This window comes from Hermetia illucens, chromosome 6 (genome assembly GCF_905115235.1).
Source record: "Hermetia illucens chromosome 6, iHerIll2.2.curated.20191125, whole genome shotgun sequence".
NCBI classification, from domain to species: Eukaryota; Metazoa; Arthropoda; class Insecta; order Diptera; family Stratiomyidae; genus Hermetia; species Hermetia illucens.
Genome location: NC_051854.1, coordinates 76,284,794 through 76,311,606, shown reverse-complemented (window position 1 = coordinate 76,311,606; position 26,813 = coordinate 76,284,794). Strand labels below are relative to the sequence as shown.

The 26,813-nt window shown below is 43.6% G+C and overlaps 1 protein-coding gene across 2 annotated transcripts in view; it reads left to right on the top strand.

Annotated features, from left to right (window-relative positions):
- LOC119658864 (protein sarah) overlaps nucleotides 1-26,813 on the top strand; it is a 132,952-nt gene that overhangs the window by 88,074 nt on the left and 18,065 nt on the right. The window contains exon 2 of one of the 2 annotated variants that reach the window (XM_038066621.1): nucleotides 13,028-13,172. The exons of the other annotated variant lie outside the window; for it this stretch is intronic. The gene's annotated coding sequence lies outside the window, so the exon portion shown is untranslated. The remainder of the gene's footprint in view (nucleotides 1-13,027; nucleotides 13,173-26,813) is intronic. 2 annotated transcript variants of the gene reach the window in all.

Below are 26,813 nucleotides of genomic sequence, written 5' to 3'. Positions count from 1 at the left end.
TTGACTCCTTACTCACGTACTTTGCAATTCAAGCCAAAACTAATGCCAGCTTCGGAAAGTACAAATCGAGACCTTTCATTTGGTGCCCTACACGACTATATCCGGTGAAAAAAAATGTTTAATCCCCCTTTGCATGTATGGAGAGCCCCCTTTAAATTCTACCTAAATTTATGCCACTGGCTGTATGCGTGGGATTTCATAGTTCCCATCTGTCCACCAAATTTCGTTCGGATCGGTTTAGCCATTTTGGAGAAAAATGCGTGTGACAGACAGACAGACAGACATTGAATCAATTTTAATAAGGTTTTGTTTTACACAAAACCTTAACAAGTTGGGAAACCGGAAGCTGGACGCTTCAGGTACGAAAGGTTTTGTGTATTTCTTAGTACGTAGCACGTAATATATCCATATATTATGTGAGGGTATCCACTTTCGGGTGATATTGACATTCATAGTCTTCAATTTTCAAAGAAGCAACAAATTTGAGGTATTATAACTTTGTTAGTAATAGTGCGATTTCCACCAAACTTGGTAAGATCATGCTCTATACTATAGCCTATATCACTGCACTGAGGGGGGGGGTTTCTAACCAATTACAAAAAATTGTAGTAATATACTATTATTAACTTTATTTAAACAGATATCGGCATGGAAGGTATTTCGGAGCCCAGGCACCATATAGTGGCAGCCTCCTGATTTTTTTCAGATTTTTCAGTTTGGTAGTTTCTGAGAACGGCCCCCTTAAAGAGGTGATCGTTTTCAACCCCCCGCGCTCCCCACCCTTCCAACGAATGTCAAAACTAAGATCGGCTTTGAAAAGTACTAATCGAGACCTTTAATTTGATACCCCACATGACTATATTTGATGGAAAAAAATTTTACACCCCCCGTTTGCATGTATGGGGACCCCCCCTTGAATACGACGTAAAAGGATGTAATTCACTGTATGCGTGAGCGTTCACAGTTCCCACCTTTCTATCACATTTGGTCTCCATCGCTATAACCGTCTCCGAGAAAAATACGTGTGACGGACAGACAGACAGACAGTAAACCGATTTTAATAAGGTTTTGTGTTTACACAAAACCTTAAAAAGGGGGATATCACACAGTACAGCAATTATAGAGATATCACGTGCTCACTATCTTTAAGATATTCTCAACTATCTTCCTAGGGCGGATGGCCCCATATGCTCAGAACATCATTGGCCCATTCCAAAGAGGTTTCACTCCAGGCAAATCAGCCACATATTAGATTTTCTCTCTGTGGCAAGCGAGGGAAAAACTATTCAATACGGAAATCAGTTGTACCATCTTTTCATCGATTTTAAAGCCGCCTATGACAGCATAGCCAAAGTAAAACTGTACACCGCCATGATAGAATTCGGTATCCCGACGAAATTGATAAGACTGATTAGGCTAAATCTGCGCTTCGCCAGATAAAAGCAGCAGGATCATTCTCGAGATCATTCAACATCACCAACGGTCTAAGACAAGGGAATGCCCTATAATGCGTCCTCTTTAACTTTGCCCTGGAGAAAGTGATTCCCGATGCCGGTGTAAATGTCAGGGACACCATCCTCTTCAAGTCCACCCAACTACTGACCTACGATGGCGATGTTGACATCATGGAAAGAACAACACGAGATGTACAGTCTACTTTCATCCAGATTGAGCAGGCGGCGCGAGATATTCGGCTGCACATTAATGAAGGCAAGACAAAGTACACGGTGGTAATGCCAGCGCCAAAACCAAAACCGAAAGAACGAAATTCAAATCGCACTGGTCAAGCGAAAACAATAAAGATAGATTGGTGCCAACTTTGAGACCGTTGAAAATTTCTCCTATTTAGGGTCGAAAATCACAACCGATAGCCAGCTACAACGATGAAATCCGTGCACGGTTGTTGGCTGCCAACAGAGCCTATTCCAGCTTACGAAAACTGTTTCACTCGAAACGTCTCACCATAGGTTCAAAGCACTTACTGTGCAAGACAATGATCTTGCCAGTCCTTATGTATTCCTCGGAGACTTGGATTCTTAGCAAAAACTGCAAACTCTAGGCCATGTTCGAGAGAAGAATCCTCCGAAGGATTTTTGGCCCCCTACATGAGGATGGACGATTTCGTAGCCTACATAACGACGAAATCTATGAGCGATACCACGACTGTCTGGTTGTGAATAAAATCCGGCTCAACAGGTTGCGGTAGGCGGGTTACTTAATTCGCATGGCAGGGGATGATCCAGCCCGGAAAGTCTATAAGGGCAATATCTATGGCAGGAAAAGAAGATAAAGAAGACCCTGCCTGAGATGAAGCGATGGCGTAGGTCAGGACGTTAGACAGCTTTTAGGGATATCAAATTGGTGGATCTCGGCGGAAAGCTGGGGTGTCTGCAGTTGTTCCTCATTAAGACAGACCTAGACAGGATACTGGTTGTTGCATTGTTGATGATAATGATGATTAAAGTTATAGAACATGTTTTTTCCTTTCATACCTCTCGGTTTCCGATTTATATAATACCTAGATTTATATATATACTAATTGAAAAACAATGTTCTTAGATAGGATACAATTTTTCACATCTAAAAAGCCGCACTTTCGGTTCCCAACTTTTTCACTTTTCAGAGCTGAAAACATAATTCTGAATTGTTTTTCGTGCAATTCATTTGGTTTACCATGGCTACTATTTTCCCTCATTTTACAGAAAGTTTATAGTTCCCCTTTTGTTTGAAAAGGCCACGGAAAGTGTACACACTGTCATCATTATGTGGATAATATATCAGAGCGAATCGATGGTCGTCTGCCTCCACATTTGATATCTTATTCTGTATTTGATAAGCATTTCCTTCGAATCAATTAAAGTGAATTGAGAGCTCGCTCGCGAATCGCAGCAAATTCAAACGTCACTAAAATAATTTCAAATTTTGCTGTTTCATCGCATTTATCTTTTTATCTGTGCACGAGTTGCGACTTCATACTTCCCCCGCTGCTGGCGAAGTTCCAAAAATTTCATTCAAATCTTCTGGTAAAGTGAATGCCTTTCAATTATTATATACATAAATTGCCAATGAGCCATTCCAGAGAGTACTGCATCCCTAGCTTTCACACTTCATGCCCAAACAATTACTCGAGCATGTGAAACAATTCAAAATTTCTTGCAAGAAGAGACATCAAATGCACAACATCCCATCCTAATTATTTATGGTACGTTTTCAAAACACTTTGTCAGGTTCAAAGATAGAAGCGGCGGAATTTGGCAGACAATGGTATCAAGGATTATTCCACCCCCTCGGTGACTGCTTCTCCCACAATCTGTACACATTTTCTCATTGTAAGATACCGTCTTACGTATGAAGGTTCAAGCAACAAGAAAATGACACACTGAACACAGCCCGTTGGAGGTGAAGGAGGAGTCGCTTGTTCTACCATTGGAAGCATTGTAGGCGTTTTGGTTAAAATAAATCAATATTTCGTACAACATTGTGCGAACTGTCGCAGTGATTAGTTTGTATTAATTTTTATGTGTGTCAAGGTTACGATGCTGATGTTTTTGTTATCTCCGGAATTAATTAGGGATAAGTTTGCTGGAATGGTGGAGTTCTCATTAGAATAAACGACCCATTTTCCACAAGGAGCAGGAACAAAAGGACATCACGCTTCTTCGGAACGCACATGTGTGAGGCTTGCTAATATGAACTTCAGGGCTCGGTCTCGAGTGAAAACTGCAAAAGCGAAGATCTGTACTTGTACGCGGGAACGTGTAGTTCTCTAACCTACCATCCATTGTGCTGTCTCCTTGAGTTTCTAGAATTTGAAAATGCCATGCAAGCTATGGTAATGACGGGTTTGTGATACTGATGTATTCATGTCACAAGCGTATCGCGTGTCTTGTTGAACGGAATAGGTACCGAGAATATCTTGCAAGATTTATTTGCGGATCAAATTTTCAAATAAACGAAACCGTACACGACTCCTGATATCGATTGCAAAACGAAATTGTTGCTACTATGTGACTTTCCAGACGCTCGGAATTGTACATTTCAAAGAATGGGCCATCATTTCCACAAACAATATGGTACCGGTAAAGTTCCTGTATTCGGTGAATATGTATCTTACACACTAATGTGTTTTGTACATATCAAGGAATTGCAGCAAGCGATGGTTTGACTCCTTTCGGGCCCTTGGGTTCGAAGTCATACTCTGCCTTCATTTCCCTTTGATGGCTCAATTGAAGAATTCTTTTCTTGATATCCACCCAAGCATATTAACTGTTTTCATTCTGTTAAAGAAAGAAAACTCAGTTCAATTGTTTCTAATAAATAGTTATTATTGGAACAGGTAGGTACCGTTTTCATTGTTCCCATTGCTTTAAGGATTCAAGATATCTAGAAACATCAAACGCTTTTTGAATGTTAGTTTTATAAGAACGTAATTAATGTTTCATTAGAACAATTAACAAAAGATTTTATCCATATCGGGGGTATTTCTGTCAGCTTGACTTTAATTATACTTTAAAGTCAAGCTGACAGAAACACCCCCGATATGGATAAAATCTTTTGTTATTGTTCTAATGAAACATCTAAAAGGTTTCACTACATCCGAAAATTCCTTTTAGTTTATTTGGCAGATGGCAGACCAACTGTTCATTGACATCCTCTCTAGTAAGAATAAGGCGTCGAATCGACATTTATTTGGCAATAGAACAATGAAATTTCCGAAAAAAATTTACAATTTCACTATGATAACGTGAAGAATATAGTGCAGAATGTAGAGATTTGTGTTTATTAATAGTGAAAATATGCTTTCGAAAACTACTGTCAGGAGACGGTTCCCACTTTTGTTTTTAAAATTTTGATGCCGAGCAAATCAATGAAGTAATGCGAAACGTTAAATAACACCAGTACGTAAGGTCTCACGTCAAATCGACCACAAAATAGTAGCTATGCGATCTCGAGGTAATCACAAAAGGAGCTCAGTGAAATCATGACATTTTTCAAGCGAATGGTAATGAATTCGCAGGCTTTCACGAATCTGAGAACATTCTCCAGAGACAGAAGACGCAGACTATTCGTTAAAGAAAACCTTACCAAGATATCTTCGTCTGAGGTCTGAGAAGACCGGGTAGCTGCATAGAAAGTGCAGGTTCGTCTCTTCCTCCTCGCATTGGCTGCATTTGGCCGAGACCGGCACTCCGATTTTTTCCATGTGCTATTTTAAGGGGCAGCATCCCATTAAAAGCCCTTCCAGGGTTTTCATGTCCCACTTCTTAAGGGCCAACAAAAATGCCCCTTTTGAGTAAACTTGTCAGTAGATGGCCGGATGCAAAAAGCTGGTTCTGGCCCCACTATTGTAGATTCAGAACCTTGGCGAATCAGTCTCTCAGTTTTCTTCTTATCAGCAATGTTTGAGTGCCCACTGGGAACCATAGCATCTCCTTATCTCCCTGTTGGCTTTTAATGGTCAATTTGATCGTTGTAGTGTCGCCATGTGTGACAGTCCCAAGCCCGTAGTACAGCCAGTAGCCCGTTTGTTGGGGAAGCTTCTTGATATCCGATTCAGTAACGCCGATAGGGAGAAACTTCCCCGCCTATTGGCTCTTCCCCCTGCTTTGCTACCTGGTAGCATCCAGGTGGAGGTGTTGAGGTTAGTCAGGACTCCAAGTTTTTACAGGTCCTCAGCATCATTACGCTCCTCTTCTGGAAAATAGAGAAAGCACTTTCTAAACGATGGTAGCTCGGAAACCCTCTTAGCTTTCAGTCGCGCGCCCCGCCACACATCGTTGAAGGAGGAGCAGTACTGTCTAAGCTACTTGATCGTACTTTCGTCGGCAAAGTTTATCCGCAACATTTTACGGTATACACCTACCGACTCAAAGCCTAGTGTAATCCCTTGCAAGGCTACGGTCCTTACAGTTTCCTCTTAAGCTGCTCATACTGTTCTGTATTGTAACCGGAAGGATTGGTGTCGTCATACAAGACTCATCCGTCGACTTCAATAGCCTTAACTGCAAATGAAGACGTAGCCGTTGCAGGCCGATTCTTCCTTGCGGCCATTGAGCCGAAGAGTTGGGATCATGAGAAGACCGCTGCCGTTTTGGTTTGGCCTTAGTCGCCGATGCCCCAGACGATCTTTCCCTTCAACATTGGCACACCGCCTGAAGGCGGTCGGCCCGTCGGCGGTTTACCAGAAGGGAGTTTTCCCGAAGGCTCTTTGTTGCCTGAATTCTGATAGAAGGGGATTGCTTCGGCTCGTCCGTTAAAGACTGGATCCCAATAGGGTTGGTTCCCACTATAATAAGTGGAGAATCTGAGTCTAGCCTCAGAAACTTCATCGAAAAGCTCAGGGTTGCCCCTTCTCTAAGGGTTGGATCGTCATGTCAGTCACATCTTGGTCTGAGGTTTTGATTACCGCTTAGCTTCAATTGTCACCTCTGGTTTTCGGGAGAATCCATACTGAGCTGAGGGTAGTACTAGTGCTTCGTAGTTTTGTGAGCACGGAATTTCGTCCTCCTTTTACGATTTATCTGTGGGCTATATTCTGCTTTGTGTCCGGATAGCTGAGTGGTTAGAGCGCAAGGCTGTCGTACGGAAGGTCGCGGTTCAAATCTCACTGGTGGCAGTGGAATTTGTATCGTGATTTGACGTCGGATACCAGTCTACTCAGCTGTGAATGAGTACCTGAGTCAAATCAGGGTAATAATCTCGGGCGAGCGCAATGCTGACCACATTGCCTCCTAGTGTACCGTTACGGTCTTGAATGAAGTGCTCTAACACACTTCAAGGCCCTGATCCAACATGGATTGTTGCGCCAACGATTATTATTTTGTTCGAGTTATTACAATCTCAGCAGATGCCGGATTTTACCTAATACTAGCACTAAGTGCCAAGCATTTAGGCTCGGACGATCCTACCTACTTAAAAACTAAAAGGGGCACTGGTGGTGGTGGCCGGTGGTAGGTCAGTGGGAGAATCCGTCGAGTACTCCCCGCAACATCGAGCACGTATGCAGAATGGTGTACTTCTGCATGGTTTGAACCAGACTGTACGAAAGTCCCAGGACATCAAGGGAAGCCGTCAGGGATTTAGGTACAATACCTGCAGCTGACAATATTATGGGAACTACAACCACCCGCTCGAGACGCCAAATTTCTTTGATTTCCCAAGCCAATGGCTCATAGTTCACCTTCTTCTCCACGTATTTCCGTTCAATGTTGCTATTATGGGGGATAGCAACATCAATAATATACGCGGAGCGACCCGTCTTGTCAACTAACAGTACGTCAGGCTTATTGTGTGCGGTATGGCGATCAGTCAGAACTTGCCGGTCCCAATACATGCTGTAAGCAGAACTATCAAGTACTGCTTGCGGCTCATATCGGTAAACCGGACATGTTCCCGTGATCAGCCCATGCTTATATGCAAGGTTTTGATGGATAACCTTACATACAGCATTATGCCTGGTGATGTATTGCACCGGTGCCATAACAGTACAGCCAGAAATGAGATGGTCCAACGTCTCTAACGCCGAACCACACATTCTGCACTGGTCGTTCTCCACCCGTTCTTTCATGATGAGCTTTTTATAAGCTCGGGTGGCGACCACGCCATCCTGAATGGCACACATAAACCCCTCCGTCTCAGCAAAGAGCTCCCCAGCACACAGCCATCTGTTCGACAGATGCAAATCGACAAATGGCTGCCAAAGACAATTCACGTGTTTACCGTGCATTGCCTTCGACTTCCATTCATCGATCCGCTCCTGATCCGACTTCACCCCACTCAGAGGATTGAAGGATCGATCCTTCAAGTTAAGTGGAGTCAGTCCACAGCCTACCTTACAGACAGCCGCATGCAAGGGACTCGCCTGCTCTTTGCTATAGAAATAAGCGCGCAGCGAGTCGACTTGGCGATGATGTTGTGCCGCCACGTCAACCACGCCCCTACCTCCGATGTCACGAGGCAGGTTCATCTGCTCCACGGCAGACTTTGGGTGATGCATTCGGAATTTGGAATTGTCCGTATCCGCCGCTGGACGTTTTCCAAATCGGTCTTCGTCCACGGCAATATTCCGAATGCATAAGCCAGTGAAGGGATGGCGAATACATTCAACGCGCTTATTTTATTCTTCCCCGAGAGATGCGATTTCAGCACCAGCTTTACACGTCGCAGGAATTCGGACAGCAGAGCTTCTTTCAGATCACCAACTCGAGCATGGGTTCCTTGCAGAATTCCTAGGTACTTATAGAAGTCTGTCTCGGTCATAGCTTCGATGTGGAGGTCACCAATGCTATGTCCGGCATGCGGCTCGTGATGACCTTTGCGTATGGCTTGGATTCGACATTTGTCTAATCCAAACTCCATCCGAATATCACGGCTGAACATGTCTATTATTCGCAACAGACTTCTAAGATGGTCGTCAGTACCAGCATACAGCTTGATGTCATCTAGGTACATCAAGTGTGTCAGTTCGCACTTAGCACGTAGGCCATATTTTATTGCAAAACCATGCCCTCTAGCATCATTCAGTAGCCATGAAAGGGGGTTCAGTGCCATACAAAACCAAAGAGGACTCAATGAATCCCCCTGGAAGATGCCCCTCCGTATACGGATGGGCTCTGAGGTATTAGCACCCTCAGATGTACGGACTGATAAGGTGGTATGCCACCCTTCCATGACTGTCGCCAAAAACTTTATTAGTTTCGGATCAATGCGATACAGATGTAGGATATCGATTAGCCAGGTATGCGGAACGCTGTCGAAAGCCTTGGCATAATCGATATAGCAACTGAAGAGGTTTCTCTGGCCTCTAGTTGCTTGTCCTACAACTACCGAGTCGATAATGAGTTGCTCTTTGCAACCCCTTGACCCAACTCGGCAGCCCTTCTGCTCCTCGGACAGAATGTTGTTGGTCTCGAGGTGCGCATTGATTCTTCCACTAATAATGGACGTGATGAATTTGTCCCGAACCTCAGCGGAAACCTCAGCTGGACGGTGGAGAAGAGTGCTTCGGCGAGTACTGAACCTGTTGCCTGCAGTGGGGCGTGGTGTTGTTGATGCCGCCGCCTCTGCCCCCATCGACTCTCGGTCACCATTTTCCCCGATAACTTCAAGTCGAACACGCTCCCTGATGGTGGCCGGGATTGTGTCGCTGCGAGTAATAAAGTGGTACTGGTCTGCGACTCGCTGCACAGTCACGTGCGCGAATTGCGGGAAACGCTCGACGAATCTCTGGTGCAACAAGGGGCGGTAAGATGTTGTACCCGCTCCCGCCGTTATTTCGTAGTAGGAGCGGATGATGAAGAGGTTCATTTCTTCAGTCCATTTCATCCGCTTCCTACGCGAACCTGCTGAAGTGGTCGCCACAGATTGTGGCGAAACAGCTGCAGCAGGCGGAGCTGTGCTCCTGGTCGTCGTGGCGCCTAGACGTCGAACCGCCCCACGACTAGCGGTTTCGACGCCGTGCTGTCCATTACGAGAGCCCGACCCAGTCACCAAGTCAGACGACTCCCGCCGGTTATCCGTACCGGACCTCAAATTTCTCCTTCTTCTCATTGTTGGTGGTGCATTTTATCCCTAGCTGCCAGGTGTTGAGATAGCTTCCTTAGTGAGTAATCTGCAAGACTGCAAAGTTCCTGCACTTTCCTCACCTACCCCCTGAGACGCTGCGGTGGCGTACAGCCATTCAGACTGAAGCTATCTATCCCTCCTCCTTTCACAACCGGGCTTGGGACCGGCTTCGGCGGAGTTTATTATTATTATATTCTGCTTTCTATTTATTTTACTTTAGGTGGGTAATTTTTTAACTTACTCTCCAAATGTATAAAATGAAGATGTTTTGTCTAGAGGACAGCTGTTTTCTAGGTTTATTATTCTAACATATTTCCCTCACTTCCTTGCTCAGATTCAGGGAGATTTGCTTGACGCAAAAGAGGGAGTGCGTTTTTTAAGTAAAAACTGTAAAATACGCATCACACTGATCCATAGGGGACTATGGTGCCAGATTCGTCATACCTTGCCATTCGCTGTATCGATGAGGAGGAACCTCAAGCACTTCCTTTGTCAGGCTCCAGGCACTAGGCAAACAATCCTTTGAAGATCTCTGAGAAGAGAGCTGCTATCCTTCCGTTAACGCTATGAGCTGGCTCTGGAGATTTGAACCAAGTAGATTCTGCTTTCCTTGCCCTTCCCACAGCAGTCCCGATCTTATGAGTTTGTGGCAACAAAACGCTTCATCGCTGCGCTAATTGGACTCCTCGAAGTAGTCACTTATACCTACCTAACTACATACTTATCGAGAACCGGTACCGAGATGAACCCTAATATCCGAAGTGAATGTCTTAAAAAAGTTTTAACTGTAAGATTTCGGCCCAGGTTAAGGTGGATGGCTCTGACAATACCTTCCTCGGACATGAGCTGAGGAAACACGGTCTTGGCGACCGCAGCGGTAATGGTGGCAGGTTCGTGGATTTTGGTGATGCATTGTTCGACAGCGAGCCTCACATAAGTTCAATTGGGTTTAAAATGACCGACGCCGTACGAGCAATCAGATCGACCACTTCACGATCACCAGTAGATTTAGGAGTTGTCTTCTGGATGTGCGTAACAAGAGAGGCGCTGAGGTTGGCTTCGAGAGGAATGATCATCTGATGGTTGCTACGTTTGCTTGCGTGTTACGTCCGCCACTTCTCGCAAAGTTGGAAAACTGCGACCCCTAAGTTCAACATCGACCACTTATATGACCCAGTTGTCGCTCGGCAGTGGGAGAGCTATTTTGCTGATCGAACGGCAGATATACTGAGTAACCCAACTGAGAATATCGATGAACATTGGACCGCCGTCGAAAATGTTCTTTTCTCGGGTGGTGTACAGGTCGTCGGCCACGTTTCGAAGGGTCATCTTGAGATCTAGCTGGTTGCGGTCTGGCTCCAATTCATCATCATTTCGGCCATCAATGCTCTTAAATGTATTAAAGCCGCTGGGCTTGACGGTCTCCCCACGTAGTTATTTATCGCTGTGTCTGCAGTTACTGCATATCTGCTGCTTCCACTCGTACGGGAATCCGGGACCTTTCCCAGAGAGTGAAAGAAGAGGATGATCATCAAGATCCCAAAGAAGTGAGGATGACATCTGTTTGCTTTCTCATCCGTTCATGGACCCTGACCAAATGACTCTGGATTTGGAAAGAGAGGTAAGTAGAGTGGGACTGAATAACAAAGCCAAGGTTCTCAGTCTGACAGGTCATCGTACTTTCCCTATCTGCATCAATGGCCAGGTTTCTGCGGATGGTGGCACCGAACTAGATGAACTAATGTTTTTTCTGTGTTGTTATATGGGAATAGCACAGCGTGCTATTCGGGAAATCGTGTGGGAGTACTGAAAGGCATTTCAGATAACCGTGAACGATGGCGTGTAGGTGTGCTTGACGCGCTATACCTAATCGAGGGGTGCAGGATGCACTCAAGACGCGTGCCCTTCCTCGGAACCCCCTTATTCCACTCATTAGGAAAGTTCTCAGATAAATTCACTTCTGTTTTGAGGAGCATCTGTATCTGGATGCTATGGTAGTTCGCCATGCCACCCACAATAGGTGAAACTTCACTTTTTCAGTTCTTCATCATCATGGATGAGTCATGGAGACCATCGAAGGACTTATGGCTAACTTCAAGTTATTTCGTAATGTGGTTTACTTTGGCAAAATCGCTGATGTTTGTAGCAACCTCTGCCTCCCTCATCAGCTCAGTGGTGGAGTTTCTTTTGACATGGCGCACCCTTAGCTGCACTTCGCGCACCTCTCCACGCTCGTGCTTGCAGTAATCAGCAGAGCTCTCGACCCTTTGAGTGTATTCTTAAATTTCAACTCAGTTGCGGTAACACACAGTTTAACGGCGACTATATTTTCTATATTGTGGTCAGTACGTTCATAGTCGTGACCATGACATACTACACTGTAGAGTAGATTCACTTTCAAATTTTCAACCAATAACAAAGTTAAAAGCTCGATTTGATTGTGGCATACAAAACTTGTTCATAGTGAAATCGCCGATATTTCTGATGACCACTACAGTTCCTCTTATAATCAATTACCACGCTTTCATTGGCCCCACAAAGCAAGGAAACAAAGTGGGCATGCATGATTTCAAATTGTTCTGGCCTTGAGCTTGAGAGCACGGACTTATCAATGTTTTGGTGATATCGTCACCTTTTTGCCTATGGGTTAGTAAATACGTGGACGATGTGATATAGTACCACTTTTTGTGAAAGTGGTATAATTTCGTGATATCGCACAGACACCATCTTTCATTACCACGACCGTACATGTGATGATACAGCAGTGTCCAATAGATAATGTACCTCAATGGAAGTGCAGAAAAAAATCTAAATTTCCATATACAATTCACATGCACCAACAAATTTGCAAGCAATACTTTGAATTGGCCCTTGACTCCTCTTGCACTGTGAAGCAACATTACTCGTTCATGGTTAGTGATGTGATAAGATATCGACATGAATATTACAAAATATTATGTACTCATGGCAACCAACACAGGTTGGTGATGGGAAAATGTTGTGATGTTTGGTAACGTTTGGTTGATATCACGTTCGTGATATTACATACATCACCTTTATATCTCTACTTTCCAATAGGATTTGACGTTTGTCACTATTCCGAGGCTCTGATATGTGCAATCCATTTATGAATCCACACCTTTCTGAGTGTAGTAACTGTTATTAAATAATCATTGGTGGGAACTGACCGCAAATGTGTAAATTTTCAATCAAATATGGCCGCTATTAACTGTCTGAATTTTATATATTATCCCTATTAGTAAGCACTATATACGTTCTCTGTAATTATACAATAGTAGAAACTATCTCAAACTGTATTAATTTGAGAGATATTTTCAAATTTCATGATTTGATTGTTCCACTCATACTTTGTTAATTCAAAATTTTGAAGCAAAACCGAAAATACTGTTTCATTATATACAACCAATCGACGTTTATACATATTTGTTTCCTTTCTTTACAGGTAATACTTGTACAACCTTCAACAACCTTATAAGTGGAAGTAAAGTCTACCAACCAACCAAGTAGACAAATATCTCAAATATCAATTATTTTATTCTGGAGAAGGTGAAAACTCTGACAGAACTGACAGAAGCTAATAGTTGAAGGTAAGAATGCCAGTGGTAGTATATTACGCTCCTACGGCAACAGAAGAAGTATGATCCAAGAGTTACGGTAGGAATGATTCTTTCCCCGCTACTTCCGGACCGCGATTGATATTAGCATACCGTCCATCACAAGCACGATGCTAGTATATCATCTATCACATGTACTTACACCTGGGACGTAAAAGATTTTGCCCGAAATGTTCTTGTGAAAATGAAAGAACTTGGTTAGCACTTCTCCAAATAATTCTTTGCTTGGATATTGGTTGTAAAATTCGCAGAAAAGACCATGATGCGTCTTTATCTGGGTCTTAAAGTACATTTCATCTCGGCATCTGCTCAAATATAGTTCATAATAGTGGATTACTAAATTTTTAAAATTTAAAGATAATTCCCTAGGTTCATCCTAAGAGTACAATATTTGATAGCAACATAAACAAAAATATGGCGAATACTATTGGAAAGTTTCGTCGAAATCCTACCATTATTAACATAGCAAAACTGTTTTTTTTTGTGTGTACTTCTTCGTTTATGGCCTTACAGTCCGATATCGATCCTTGGAGGGGTTTTCGATATTGATCAATTAGGAAATGTCCTGGAATCAAAGTCTCTTCATCATTATTATCGTTGCTAATCGGTGTTTAGTAGTTTCTATCTGGATTAATAGTGTATATATGATAATTCTTGAGTAAACTGGTATCAATTGTTTTGACAATACACAATTTAACGGTGTTAGCGCCGGTCTCCAGCGGCCCTCTGCGGTGAAAACTGGAAAATAGATTGCATTGGTAGGTGATTTGTTCGATGACTAAATACGCACTTGCTTCCATACACACCTTACCCAATTGGCACTTTCATTCTCAGCTTGCTCCGATGATTAGTTCCACGATCGCCATATATGTTCCGAGAGAAACCATGCCTTGCCACGAACCATTTTGTACCAACAATACAGCCGCCTTCGTTGCTAGACAATTAAAATTAGAGATGTAAGTTTTCATTGTTTTTGCCCCATGGATGGAGGACAATTTGATGGTTATTGATCCTGCGAAAACCAATCCTGAGAGCCTTAGATGAAGTTACTCGGTCCTTTGTTTTTATGTCTGAGAATTTAGTTTGAAGCAGGTGATGCACTTATACACAATCAGTAGATTATGTCTTCTTAAACTAGTGAAGGTTGACCACTTACAAGTTGGGTAAGGAAATAGTCAATCTCACCATTCTTTCGATTCAGCCATGGATCTAAATTGCCGATGAGACGTGCAGTTTATTTGCCCATTGTATCATTTTTCCAAGAGAGTTGCTGCTGTGCATTTCCGTTTTTCATGAGCAACCACCTTTCTTAAGTCTTGTCCCTTGCGGTTGTATGTGGCTTTACGTTCCTCAGCAAGAGCACGTTGTGACTGTGATGGTGTCGGTTCTGGGACAATACGATAGGCAAACGCTATTCGCAAAGCTTCCCATCTCTGCACTTAGACAAAACTCTTACCTCCCTTCCATGGGCATCAGCCCATATCTCCGCTCCGTAGAGCAGAACAGACTACGTTGTCTCATAAAAAGACATCTCCTGGTAAATATAAGGCCCTCAACAGCCTTGTCCGCCACTGCTTTTATTTACTCGAAGAAATTAATATTCGAATTGAACGTGAAATCAAGGTATTACTCTCTAGTTAATTCGCCGATCGATATCAGATGCAGGATCGGAACTACCTTTCTCGTCAGGATGACCACTTCGGTTCTTTTCAGCGAAAATGAAATTCCAAATCTACTTTGCAACCGTTCAACATTACGTCCGGTAACCAGTGCGGCATCTGCATAACCGACTAAGCGCGACTCTTCTGGCAGACTATTGTTGGAAGTGTTTCAAAGATCAGGCCCTCCCACGTTCTCCATAAAAGCGTTCACCCTGGATCTCCATTCTCTTAATTCAAACTGTCTTGGGGATAAGTCCCCAGAAGTACGGATTGCTTCAGCAAATCTACTGCTGATGGGCTTTTTGAGCACTTTCCCGGTCGTGTCAAGCATATGTAGCGCTCGGTATGCAGCTCAAGGTGTCCTTTTCTCTCCCTGATCATCGCGAGCCCCGGCACCTCCCAGCGATAAGTGTTTGAACTTGGGTTCCCCCGCCAAGAGCCTTATCGTCATCCCTGTCCAAGATTTGAATCCAGATAAAACCATCCCCTCGGTTTTGGACAAGAACTCTAAGTTGGGTACCGTCCCGATAAGTCGAGATGCCATGTTCCGGTATTGCTCGCTGATTACACACGAGATCAGCTTTTATTTAATCAGTATACAGCGCTCGCAATATGTGCATTTCTATCATACTAAGCGTGTCCTAGTCCTTTCCAATTCCGCCCAGAATAGTGAACACTGCCCCGAGCGTGCAATATGTCTAACACTCTCATCAGACGCGCCAGGATCCCTGTAGAAAACGGAATTAATACTCTTGCAAGTGTTCGCTTGATGACCCACTTGACAGCATCTATGGCATGCTGTCCTCCTGTCGGATCCCCGAACAGTGTTAGATGCTTGTTCATAGTTCAAGCACTTGTAAGACCTAGTACCTGCATACTACTCATCGAATTTTGATTAAGGAGCTTCCTCGCATATTGCTCAACGACTTTCCCCACAGTGAATTTTTGGCTTAGAAAATTCACAGACGTGATACCTATCCGTGTATTGGTTACCTTCGGAGATTTCTTATCTGTGAGACAATCAAGATCACCGATTTCTAGGGAACACATAGGCTCTAGCCTAAAAGCCAACGCTTTCACTACTAGTAGCCCCTCACAAAACGTACTCTTTAAAGTTGTCTTTCAGTCTAATTCAACGAGGACTTCACTACCCTTCGTTTTCCCTATGGAAGGCACTCCACACTACTCCACTGTCTTCAGGCTTCATCTAATAACGGATTTCACTGAGAACTGCCACAAATGGTTTGTCTTCCGTCGGTTTAATGAGTAGATCTTGCGGTCTAGTTCTTCTTCGTCATGGCAATTTTTCTTTTCGTGCCCCACCACTCATCTCCGCCTTGACTTTAGGCTGACGGTTTTCTGACGGTACGAGGTGTTGTTGTCTTTGGTCTCTCTCCGCCTTTTTTGGCGCCCTGGGAACTACCTGAGCTAAGTCTCTTTCAGATCTGCTTTTCCCATTTCGCTTTACAATGGGCATATGCGATGTGGTTTGCTCTTAGTGTTCTGAGTAAGAACCCCGGCTCCTACTGCTTTTCGTGTGTCTTCCACCTAAAGAGGAAAATGTATTCCAACAGTTCTTCCAGTTTCGTCAGCCCGTTTGTCGCACCTTTACTAACATTCTTCTGGGGGAATGTTGCCGATCACAATCGCTTCGCCACTGTAGCGCATTTTCTGATGAGCCTTTCCTTTTCGGCTCTAGCAAGGACAATCGACTGTGCTCTCACTCGCCTTATGTGCGAATCCACCTGCTCAAGTCTAGCGATTTTGTTTCGGCTTTTTCCGGAGCATGAACACTGCAGGGTACTGGAGTTGCCGTCCTCGGATCGGCAGTTGTATCACTTTGCAAACCTTTTTCCTTATTTTGGCGTCCCGGTGTTTCAGTCCTTACTGCCATAGTCCTTCCCTCTGAAGGTAGGGTAATTCCTGATTTACGCTTATTTGAACGTGGACCCGACCAGCGCCCCGAAGGAATCGGCTTCTGATACACACACAGTTATCATTTTGCAGAGCTAGGCTCACATTACCCCATCGACGTCGATAGAGAGCTGTTGACATCTCTGAGGACCACCAGTATTTCCACACAGCTATACTGGCAATTAAGAGACCAGAACTATTTACTCGGGCACCTCGGAGACGTCACTCCCCGTATCGTGATCGGAGGTTACATGCCTAGCGTTTGAACAGCTAACCCGGTAATAAAGGATCACTGGGAACCTTGGTGTATCAATACTCGAAATGAAACGTGATGTTCCTCACATAAATGAGGGCAACTGCCAAAAGAACTAATGTACTCGACGCTCTCTCACTATGCTAAGGGCGATGGGTGACATCTTGACATCTGTAACTCAACTCCCCAGGGTCTCGAAAGAAATGACCCAGATTCGTTTGATATTCCTGTACATTCCTTCCAAATAAATTTGTTTCCTTTGTTAAATCCGGGATCCCATATGTTGATGGTATCCTAAGTGAAGGTGGTGGATACGGTCCACATGATCATGTCAAGGTGCTGTATTAGTGACCCTCTATCTGAGGGGTATTAATTGACTCCTTTCTATTTCATGTTTTTTTTTTTAAAAATCGCCAAATCCTGGTCCATGTTTCCCTTAGGACGTTTCAAATTTAAGACTCAAAGGATTTGCTTATGATGCCGAATCTACCGGGGAAAATCTAAAAACTTATTTGAAAAGTAAGACATTGAAGCCTAAGCCCTATATCTCTGCTAACGACCTATTTAGCCTAAGTCAAAATGATGCCCTCCGCTATTCTTGGAGTTTACGTCATTACATTAACTTTCAATGAATATTTTGAGAAAAGAGAGAGAGTGAGAGATTTTCCAGAGTTATTTTTAGTAGAAGTAATCCATGTTGAGATCTTTATCACTGCAGCTGCTTTTGACGTACTTTCCCTTGCTGAATGCCTAGACGTCCCGTATTGCTCGTAATTTATGAAGTGGAATTTACTTTTGTTATTTGGCAGATACATAAATTGTAATATTCTTTTAATAACAAAATCTGTGCATTTTTACAACCCAGAAGTTGGCGCTGCCATGCCATTTCAAAATCATATCACTTTTATAAAAACGTACTGCATTGTGAGATCAGAAATTCCCAAAGTATCTAAAACATTATATTTCCAATAATTTACCGAACCCACGAATACCAACTAATATAACCAGACAGACCACTATCGTAATATTTTTCGGCTCAATAAATTCTGAAATGAGCGACAACAATTAATAGAAATCGACAAGAAGCTTCCATTCACATTTTCAAAATTCCCAGCAAGATTTCCTTCTTGTGAATCTGAATCCATTGATGTTTCAATTTATTCTTCCTGTTCTTGGTAATTCAGAAAAGTACGCCAGCCAAACAATCTAATCGATATAATCGGCTGTGTATACTTACACAAGTCGTAAATATCTTTCAACTTAGATATTTTCGCCTTTTTGAGGTTTATCGGATGAGAGAAGACGAAAATTTAAAGTGAAATGAAGTAGAAAGCTCAGTTCATCCATTCCTTATAGTATCTCCTGGTTTTGTTTCTTGTGGAAATGAAACCGAGGTCATTTTTGTTTTTCAAAAATAATAATATCTCGGGATGCGAGGAGTTACTAGCTGGTCGATGCTGGGAAACATGTTGAAGATTAGGATACTGGGAAGAATATGAATTATTCTTTTCCCGAGTTGTCACAATCTCGGCTGACGACGGATTTCATTTAATGATAGCACTAAGTTATAAGCAATTAGGCTTGGATCATCTTACCTTACTTAGAAGCGCATCTTATTGAATCAGACTGTGCAGGAACCGAGAACATCAAGGAAGCCACGATTTAGGTGCATTAGCTGCAGCTGACAATTTTATGGGATATACAACTCACCCTCCAAGACGCCAAATATGTTTGCTCTTCCGATAATTAATAACCTTACATTATATTTGTCCAGCGGCACCATCATATTGCAGCCAGAAATGAAACGGTCCAACGTTCCTAATGACGTAGCACACATTCTGCGCTAGTCGTTCTCCTCCCTCATTTTCATTATCAGCGCTCTATAAGCCCCTTCCTCCGTCTCACACATCTAGCGACAAATGAAAATCGACAAATCGCTCCTGCGTTTACCATGCATTGACTTCCACTTCCTTCATGGATCTTACTTCAGCCCACTTAGAGGAGTGAAAGAACGACTTGTCTCCTCCCTGCTGTCAAAATAAGCAGATAACAAGTCAACGTGACGGTGACGCTGTGCCGCAATGTCAATCGCCTAGCTGTTCCCCTATCCCAAGGCAAGTTCATCTGCTTTACGGCAAAATGTGGATATAGTTTTGTGTAAAACAAAATCTTATGAAAATCGGTTTACTGTCTGTCTATCTGTCTAGCGATTGACACTAAATGTGGTGGAAAGGTGGGAACTGTGAACGCTCATGCATACAGTGAATTACATCCTTTTATGTAGAATGCCAAAGGGGGGTGTAAATTTTTTTTTCACCAAATATAGTCATGTGGGGTATCAAATGAAAGGTCTCGATTAGTACTTTCCGAAGCCGAAGTCTTAGTTTTGACATTTGTTGCAAAGGTGGGGAGTGCGGGAAAACATAAGGCTACCACTATATGGTGCTTAGGCTCCGAAATATCTTCCATACCGATATCTGTTCAAATAAAGTTAATAAAAGTATATTACTATAATTTTTAAAAATTGGCTACAAAACCCCCCTTAAGTTCATCGCGAAATTTCGCAGTGACGTAGGTTACAACATAGAGCATGATCCTACCAAGTATGATGGAAATCGCACTATTGTGTGTGTGTGTGATGGGGGAGAAGCTGCAGCTTCTGAGCACTCAGGCCGTTTTGGCTCATTGTACACGCCACCCCCTCTAACGGAATATTCCGGATTCTTTAACGTATTGCAGGATTTCCATTAGTGGATGTGATGTTACCCGTCGCAACTGGAAAACATCGGCACCAAAGATCTGATGCTTGATGCGTCCATAAGCAGGGCATTCACATAGGAAATGCTCCGTGGATTCCGCTTCCTCATTACAGGAGGGAAACGTATCATCTTGAGTAATTCCTATTCTGAACATATGCCAACTAGTGAATTATGCCCTGTCAGAATGCCTACAATACACCTGCAAGTCCTCCTGCTTTTCGACAGGATAAACTTTGCGGTACGCATATTCTGTTCTGGCAGGAATAGTTTGGTGTGTCAAGCAGCATTCAGGCTCTGCCACCTGTCATTATGGGAAGCTTGTTCCCAGTTTTTGAAAACAGACTTAGCCAATGGTACTGATACTCCAATTGCTGGTTGGGGTCCCGGCATAGGGAAGATTGACCTCTCTTTCGCTAAAGCATCCGAAATTTCATTTCTCTCTACTCCACAGTGACCAAGCACCCAGAGTAGTTCCACCGTATTGAATCTAGAGAAAGACTTCAAACGGTTTCTGCATTCCTGAACGATTTGGAGGTGATCAAAGGACTACTCAACGCCCTCAATGCAGCTTTTCTATTACTGCAGATTGCGATGCGCCTGCCCTTCAACCGCTCGTCAATCACCCAGTTTGCCGCCCTTAGGATCGCATAAACTTTCACATAAGTGTTTTACACAAAACCTTAAAAAGGGCTGAGGAGAAGTTAATTTTTCATAAATGCGACTTTAATATTTCATGCGCATATCAATTATTCTCGCTAATTATGACGTCAGCATTTTATTTGCCTGGCTTTGGAAGCAGTAAATTCGCGCGAAATTGCTAGGTTTGAACTGCTATAACTTTGGGGTGAATGGCCATAAAATTTAGCGCGTATATACGAAATATTGTCCTCTATGCTGATACAAAATTCGGAAGTCCTTGGATGAATTTAAGGGGGAGTTTTCACTAAATTTCTAAGAGCTGGTAATATACTATTAGTAAGTTTATTTGAGCAAATATCGGGATGGGACATATTTTGATTTGATCTAAGCACTCTTTTTGGATTTTTTTCGGTTTTTTGGGATGGGTAGTTTCAGAAAATGAGTCCTGTCTCACTTTAAGTACGCACATTTTGACTCCTTACTCACGCACTTTTTTATAATTCACGCCAAAACTAATATCAATTTCGGAAATACGAACCGAGACCTTTCATTTGATACCCTACACGACTATACCCGGGGAAAACATCTTTTGAATCCCCCTTTTGCATGCAGCCCCCCTTTAAATTCCACCTACATTTATGCCACTCGATGTATGCGTGGGATTTCATAGTTCCCATCTGTCCACCAAATACAGTCATTTTATATACAAATACAGTCATTTTATATACAAAAATTTAATTTTTTGAAATTTTCCCAGAACAACAATTTTTTATTCTTAGCTATGAAGGAGTGAAAAAAAGCGCATAGAAGGTTCCTCATATAAGATGAACACAAAACCTTTATACCCGAAGCGCCGAGCTTGCCATAGGCCGACCTGTTTCTACTCATGAAAATCAATAGCAATTGATGAGAATAAACCGATTTATGGATGTCAATCTAATTCCTTGCGACATAGATCAATAGTGTGGTAATCCACTAAATTCCACGAAAGATACATTAATTATTGCGCTAGCCGCACACTGCAAACTCGCATCGGTCGATAATTCAGTCGCTGTGGGGTTGCGTTATTGAGCAAGCAACAACTACACACTTCGATTGGCAATAGAAGCCCAACTGCCCTACAGCTGGAGTTAACAATTTCCCAGTCATTCAGTCAGCACGGTATTTACGGTTGAAGGGATAAAATAAAGGCACATGGAGAGCAATAATTAGTTGCATTTTAACGCGGGTTTTAGGTGCATCCGATATTTAATAATAGACTACTGTGGGGAAAATCTCGTATGTTTCATGAAAATATATGTTACAAATATTGGGAAATGCAGACGCTTCTATAGGACGAGGATTATGTGAAACAAACAGGTGAGAGGAAACGTCCATATAATCAATGAGTACTGAAAATTTGTATTGCTGATGTTAGATTGGAATTCTAGTTGCTAACTCCTGCATGGGGTTTTCATATAGCCTGCCTGAGGCTTTCAAAATAAATTTCATATTCGAAATAAACTTTATGTAATTCAAGGAGCAGTTCAGAGCAACACAAGCAAAAGTTAAGAAAACAAAACTGACCGAAATTCAGGCAAATTGCAATGGAGACCTGTAGGCGAATTCACGCTCTGATGGCCAAGATAAATAATTACTAGAGTCCCATAATCGAAAAAGTAAGATATTGACGGTTGAAAGTTGAGAAGTTTGAGAGGATAGAAATTTCTAGCCATCTCAAGCCTGAAAAGAGCTGAATTCCCTACGGTCCCTATAATAAAAGCTAGTATGAAAGTTTAGGGTGATATGAATAGTTTATATCGTCCTTAGGTTGACCGGTAAAAGACCAAGTTGGTTGAAAGACATACTGTCGGTCGCTTTGCTCGGGCTCAAATCCTGGTATTTGATGTTTGTGTTCCTGTTTGTACTTTCCCGATGCTATAAGCTTATCACTTACCCAGCTTCAAGCAAATAATGAAACTAAAACACAGTTTTATGGAAGTTCAAATAGGAAAAACCATTCCGAAAGAAAGGAGTGAAGAGGAAACGTACATCCTTCTACGACACTCAGCTATCAGTAGAACAACAAATTAACCTGCTTTAAATACCGACTTACATGGCATCACTTAAGGCATATCTTGAATTTACAATATCCACTATGATAGTATTTAACAATGTAAAATATTCATAAGGGAGAGTGAAGAAGCCGCACATCAAAGGAGATTAAACTACACAATGGAATGTATTAAGGGAATCAACAATTGCCCAATAGTTTGTTGGTATAAGAGTTTACTTTCGCAAAGCACAATTAACCACAGTGAAAGATGGCCGCGGAGATGTAATAACCTCCGATGTCCAATGGATTTTAATTCTCAGATCAAGCCTGACGAATGCACCGAACATATCAACTCCCTCTCTTTGAGGTTATCAAATTACAGTGTACCCAGCGCCCATTGCTTGGATAGACTTGAGCCGTCGCTCTCCTAGTCCTTCGACAGTGTTCCCCCCTTGGACACCACCTTGTCGTCGTGGGGGGGCCTGTAGTAGTTTACTACTACACTAAGGGTATCCAAAATATGAATATGGAAACGAAGGATATAAACTCTCCAAGTGGTAAGAAGTCACAGACTTGGAATCCACCCGCGGCCATGAGCAATCATGTCGCGGCCGAGGCGCGGATTTTGGAGGCCTCACCACATTCGTACCCGCCTATAGATAAATCTGTAGAAGGCATGCTTTCCGGCTCAGTGGAAAGCTTGCATTTAGTGCCTACGGCGTTAGCCAGAAAGGAAAATATGGAAACTCTCAACTTGGGAGAAACTGGAAATCCGACTACGGCTGGCCCGTCCGCGGTACTACAGCCCAAATCTACCCGCAAACGGAAGAGGAAGGCTCGGCAGAAGGGAACCTCGGCCACTAAGGAGGGGGACTACAGGCTGAATCTTGCCTGTCAGAACCTTCTGCTTTACCCTTACCGGGAAGAGCGGAAGAAAGGGAAGCTGGTGACGTGGACGCTACTGGTTTAACGCCAATATGTGGAAATGGATCCAAGCGGCCCGGACACGGTGAACGTAGAAAGGCCCCAAGCCGACGGCAGAAGAGAGCACTGCGAAGGAAGATGAAGCACCTAGGGAATGAGGACATGGAGGTGGCTGTACCACTAGACGCGGTAACGTTCAGAGAAATCGGACGCAAGGAAGCGGAATCTCCGGCAGAAGGTGGGGATAAACTGGAAACCCCGATAAGATCCACACTGGACGCACCAGACTCTTTTGTCAGCGGTAATGAGCGCAAGCAGCGTAAGACCAACACATCTCCTCTGGCCAACGCTTTATTGTGCTCCGCACCAGGGCTTACATCCACGCGTCTCGCGGGGATTTGGACCAGTGTGTCGCGAGGCGATCAAATCAGCGAGAGAGATCTCAATGAAGCTGGTCCCTCCCATAGGTATACGAACACGAAGGCTGGAAGGAAGAGGACGTATGCGCAAGCTGCAGCCTCTGTTCTGACTGCTGGCGTGGAAGTTTCCTCCAAGGATGGCAAAATCTCAGAGGGACAATTTGCCATCCTCCGGAAATGCCTGTGGAAAAAAATGCTGGAGCCTGGAACGAAGCCACGATCAGGAAAGAGGAAATTGCAGCATCTTCGGTGCGCTCTCCCGCAATGGAGCTGTGCGCGGAGGATAGTGCATACAGGGGCGGAACATCTTTCTGGTGCAAGAGCCGTGGGTTCGGTTTAACAGAATCTGTGGCATTAGATCAGTAAAGGGAGCTAGGATCTTCTACGATGAAAGAGCTTACGTCCTGATTTCAAGACGGTTAGAGGCAACCATGCTGAGACAGCACTGTTCCCAGGATTTAGCTACGGTCATCATACAATACCAGATAAATGGCAAGAGGACAAACAATATAGTTGCCTCCGCTTATTTACCCTATGGTTCTTTGTATCCTCCACCCACGCAAGAGCTTAGGGATCTGGTGGCGTATGCAGAATCGAGTGGTCTCGAGCTCTTAATAGGTTGCGATGCGAATACTCAACATATTTATTGGGGCAGTAGCAAATGCAATCCTAAAGGGGAGAAGCTATTTGATTTCATCACTTTAGCTGGTCTTATGACTGCAAACGTAAGGTGCACCCCTACGTTCGTGGGACCGAGAAGAAGCGAAGTAGTTGACCTAACAATCTGCACACTTTTAGAGTGCTATGAAGAGGCTTTTCTTATTTCCCGAGGCCAAAGCGGTAAAATGATTCCTTGGTGGAACCGGGAACTACAAAAACTCAGGAAATCAACCAGGCGACTCCTAAACCGTGCTTGCAAAAGTAACAAGAACGAAGACTGGTTAAATTTCAGGAACTTACCGCGTGAATATAAGAGACTCGTTAGGTATTTCGAACGAAACTCCTTTAGAGCGTACTGTGAGGAATTGGAAGGCGAAGGAGAGACCCATGAAAAGGTGAGAGCTGCCATACTGTCCTTTGAACATTTCAAAACACCTGGCATGGATGGGATCTATCGGGCAATGCTAAAGGAGGGTATGGAGCACTTAGAGCAACCAACGTGCCTTCCTCTTGGCAAAAGGTTCAAGTAGTCTTCATACCGAAACGTGGTAAAGATGACTATTCTAATCCAAAGAACTTCAGACAGATCAGCTTGACTTGATTTTTGCTGAAAGGAAACGCACTTAGGTCACACCCACTTAGTGAAAACCAACATACTTACCTCCGTGAAAAGTCTTTCGAGTCTGCCCTTCATTCTTTGGTCACAAATGCAACTTTGAATAGTGAGTACGCGATGGGGATGTTCATGGTCATTGAAGCGGCTTTTGACTGTGCGCCTTTTCAAAAACTTTGTGATGCCGCCAGAGAGCATGGTGTTGATGATGCTTTAATTAAGTGGATCCATGCTATGCTAACGCAGAGATTGCTGTGCGCTGAGGTGGGTGTCGATCGCTATCTAACTGCAGAAGCAACGAAGGGCTGCCCCCAAGGAGGTGTGCTTTCGCCACTTCTGTGTAGTATGCTGATCGACTCACTATTATGCGAACTGCAAAATTTGCCAATACACGCTCAAGCTTGTGCTGATGACGTGGTTGTGCTTGCTGTTGATCGGGATCTTGGAACGGTGTGGAGAAATATACAATGTGCCGTTGATTTGATAGATAGCTGGTGCCTCAGACATGGTCTTTCAGTTAATTCAAATAAAACCACAATGGTTTTATTCACAAAAAGGAGAAAACTGGATGGACTTTGCATCCCTGAGATGAGGGGTACTACCCTTCAACTCCCTGAAGAAGTAAAATATCTGGGAGTTACTCTAGATAAAAAACTTCTTTGGAACAAATATGTAGAGGTACAGATGAAACGAGCTCTCACAGTTAATGGGCTTTGCAGACGGACCTTTGCCTCGACATGGGTACTCAGGCCTCATGTGGTAATGTGGATATACGTTGTCATCATTAGGCCAATGTTCGTATATGCATCCGTAGTGTGGTGGGTTAAGGTGACACAAAAAGGTTTTCACCGTAAACTAGCCCCACTGCAACGAACTGTGTGTCTAGGTATCACTGGTACCATGAGCACGACATCCGGCGCAGCTCTGAATGCAATTGCAGCTTCTGGGTATATTTATTCAAAGCACTGCAATGAGAGCAGCTCATAGACTAATTCGATTAGATCTATGGGGAAACAACGGATGTGGGGGGAGGGGAACAGAGCATTTAAAGAGTTGCTGGGAGGACTGAATCCAGTTCTTACAATGCCTTCCGATTCTCGGGTCCCCGTACATCTGTTTGGTAGAAGATATGAAGTTACCCTGAAGCGTAGAGAGAACTGCGAAGTCCCAGAGGAATGCGTGGCGGGATATACGGAATTCTTCTGCACCGATGGCTCAAAAACAGAAGAGGATTCTGGAGCCGGAGTCTACCTCTCAAATAAAAACGAGAAGTGGGCTTTTCCTTTTGGACAATATGAAACGGTTTTTCAAGCCGAAGTTTATGCGATCCTAAGGGCGGTATCCTGGGGGATTGACGAGCGGTTGAAGGGCAGGCGCATCGCAATCTGCAGTGATACCCAAGCTGCATTGAGGGCGTTGAGTAGTCCTTTGATCACCTGGAAAATCGTTCAGGAATGCAGAAACCGTTTGAACTCTCTAGATTCAATACGGTGGAACTACTCTAGGTACCTGGTCACTGTGGCGTGGACGAAAATGAAATTTCGGATGCTATAGCGAAAGAGGGGTCATCTCCTCTATGCCGGGACCGGAACCAACAATTGGAGTATCAGTAGCATTGGCTAAGTCTAGGAAGGAGCAAGCTTCCCACAATGACAGGCGGCAAAGCCTAAATGCTGCTTGACACACCAAACTTTTCTTACCAGAAGCGAACATACGTACCGCAAAGTTTATCCTGTC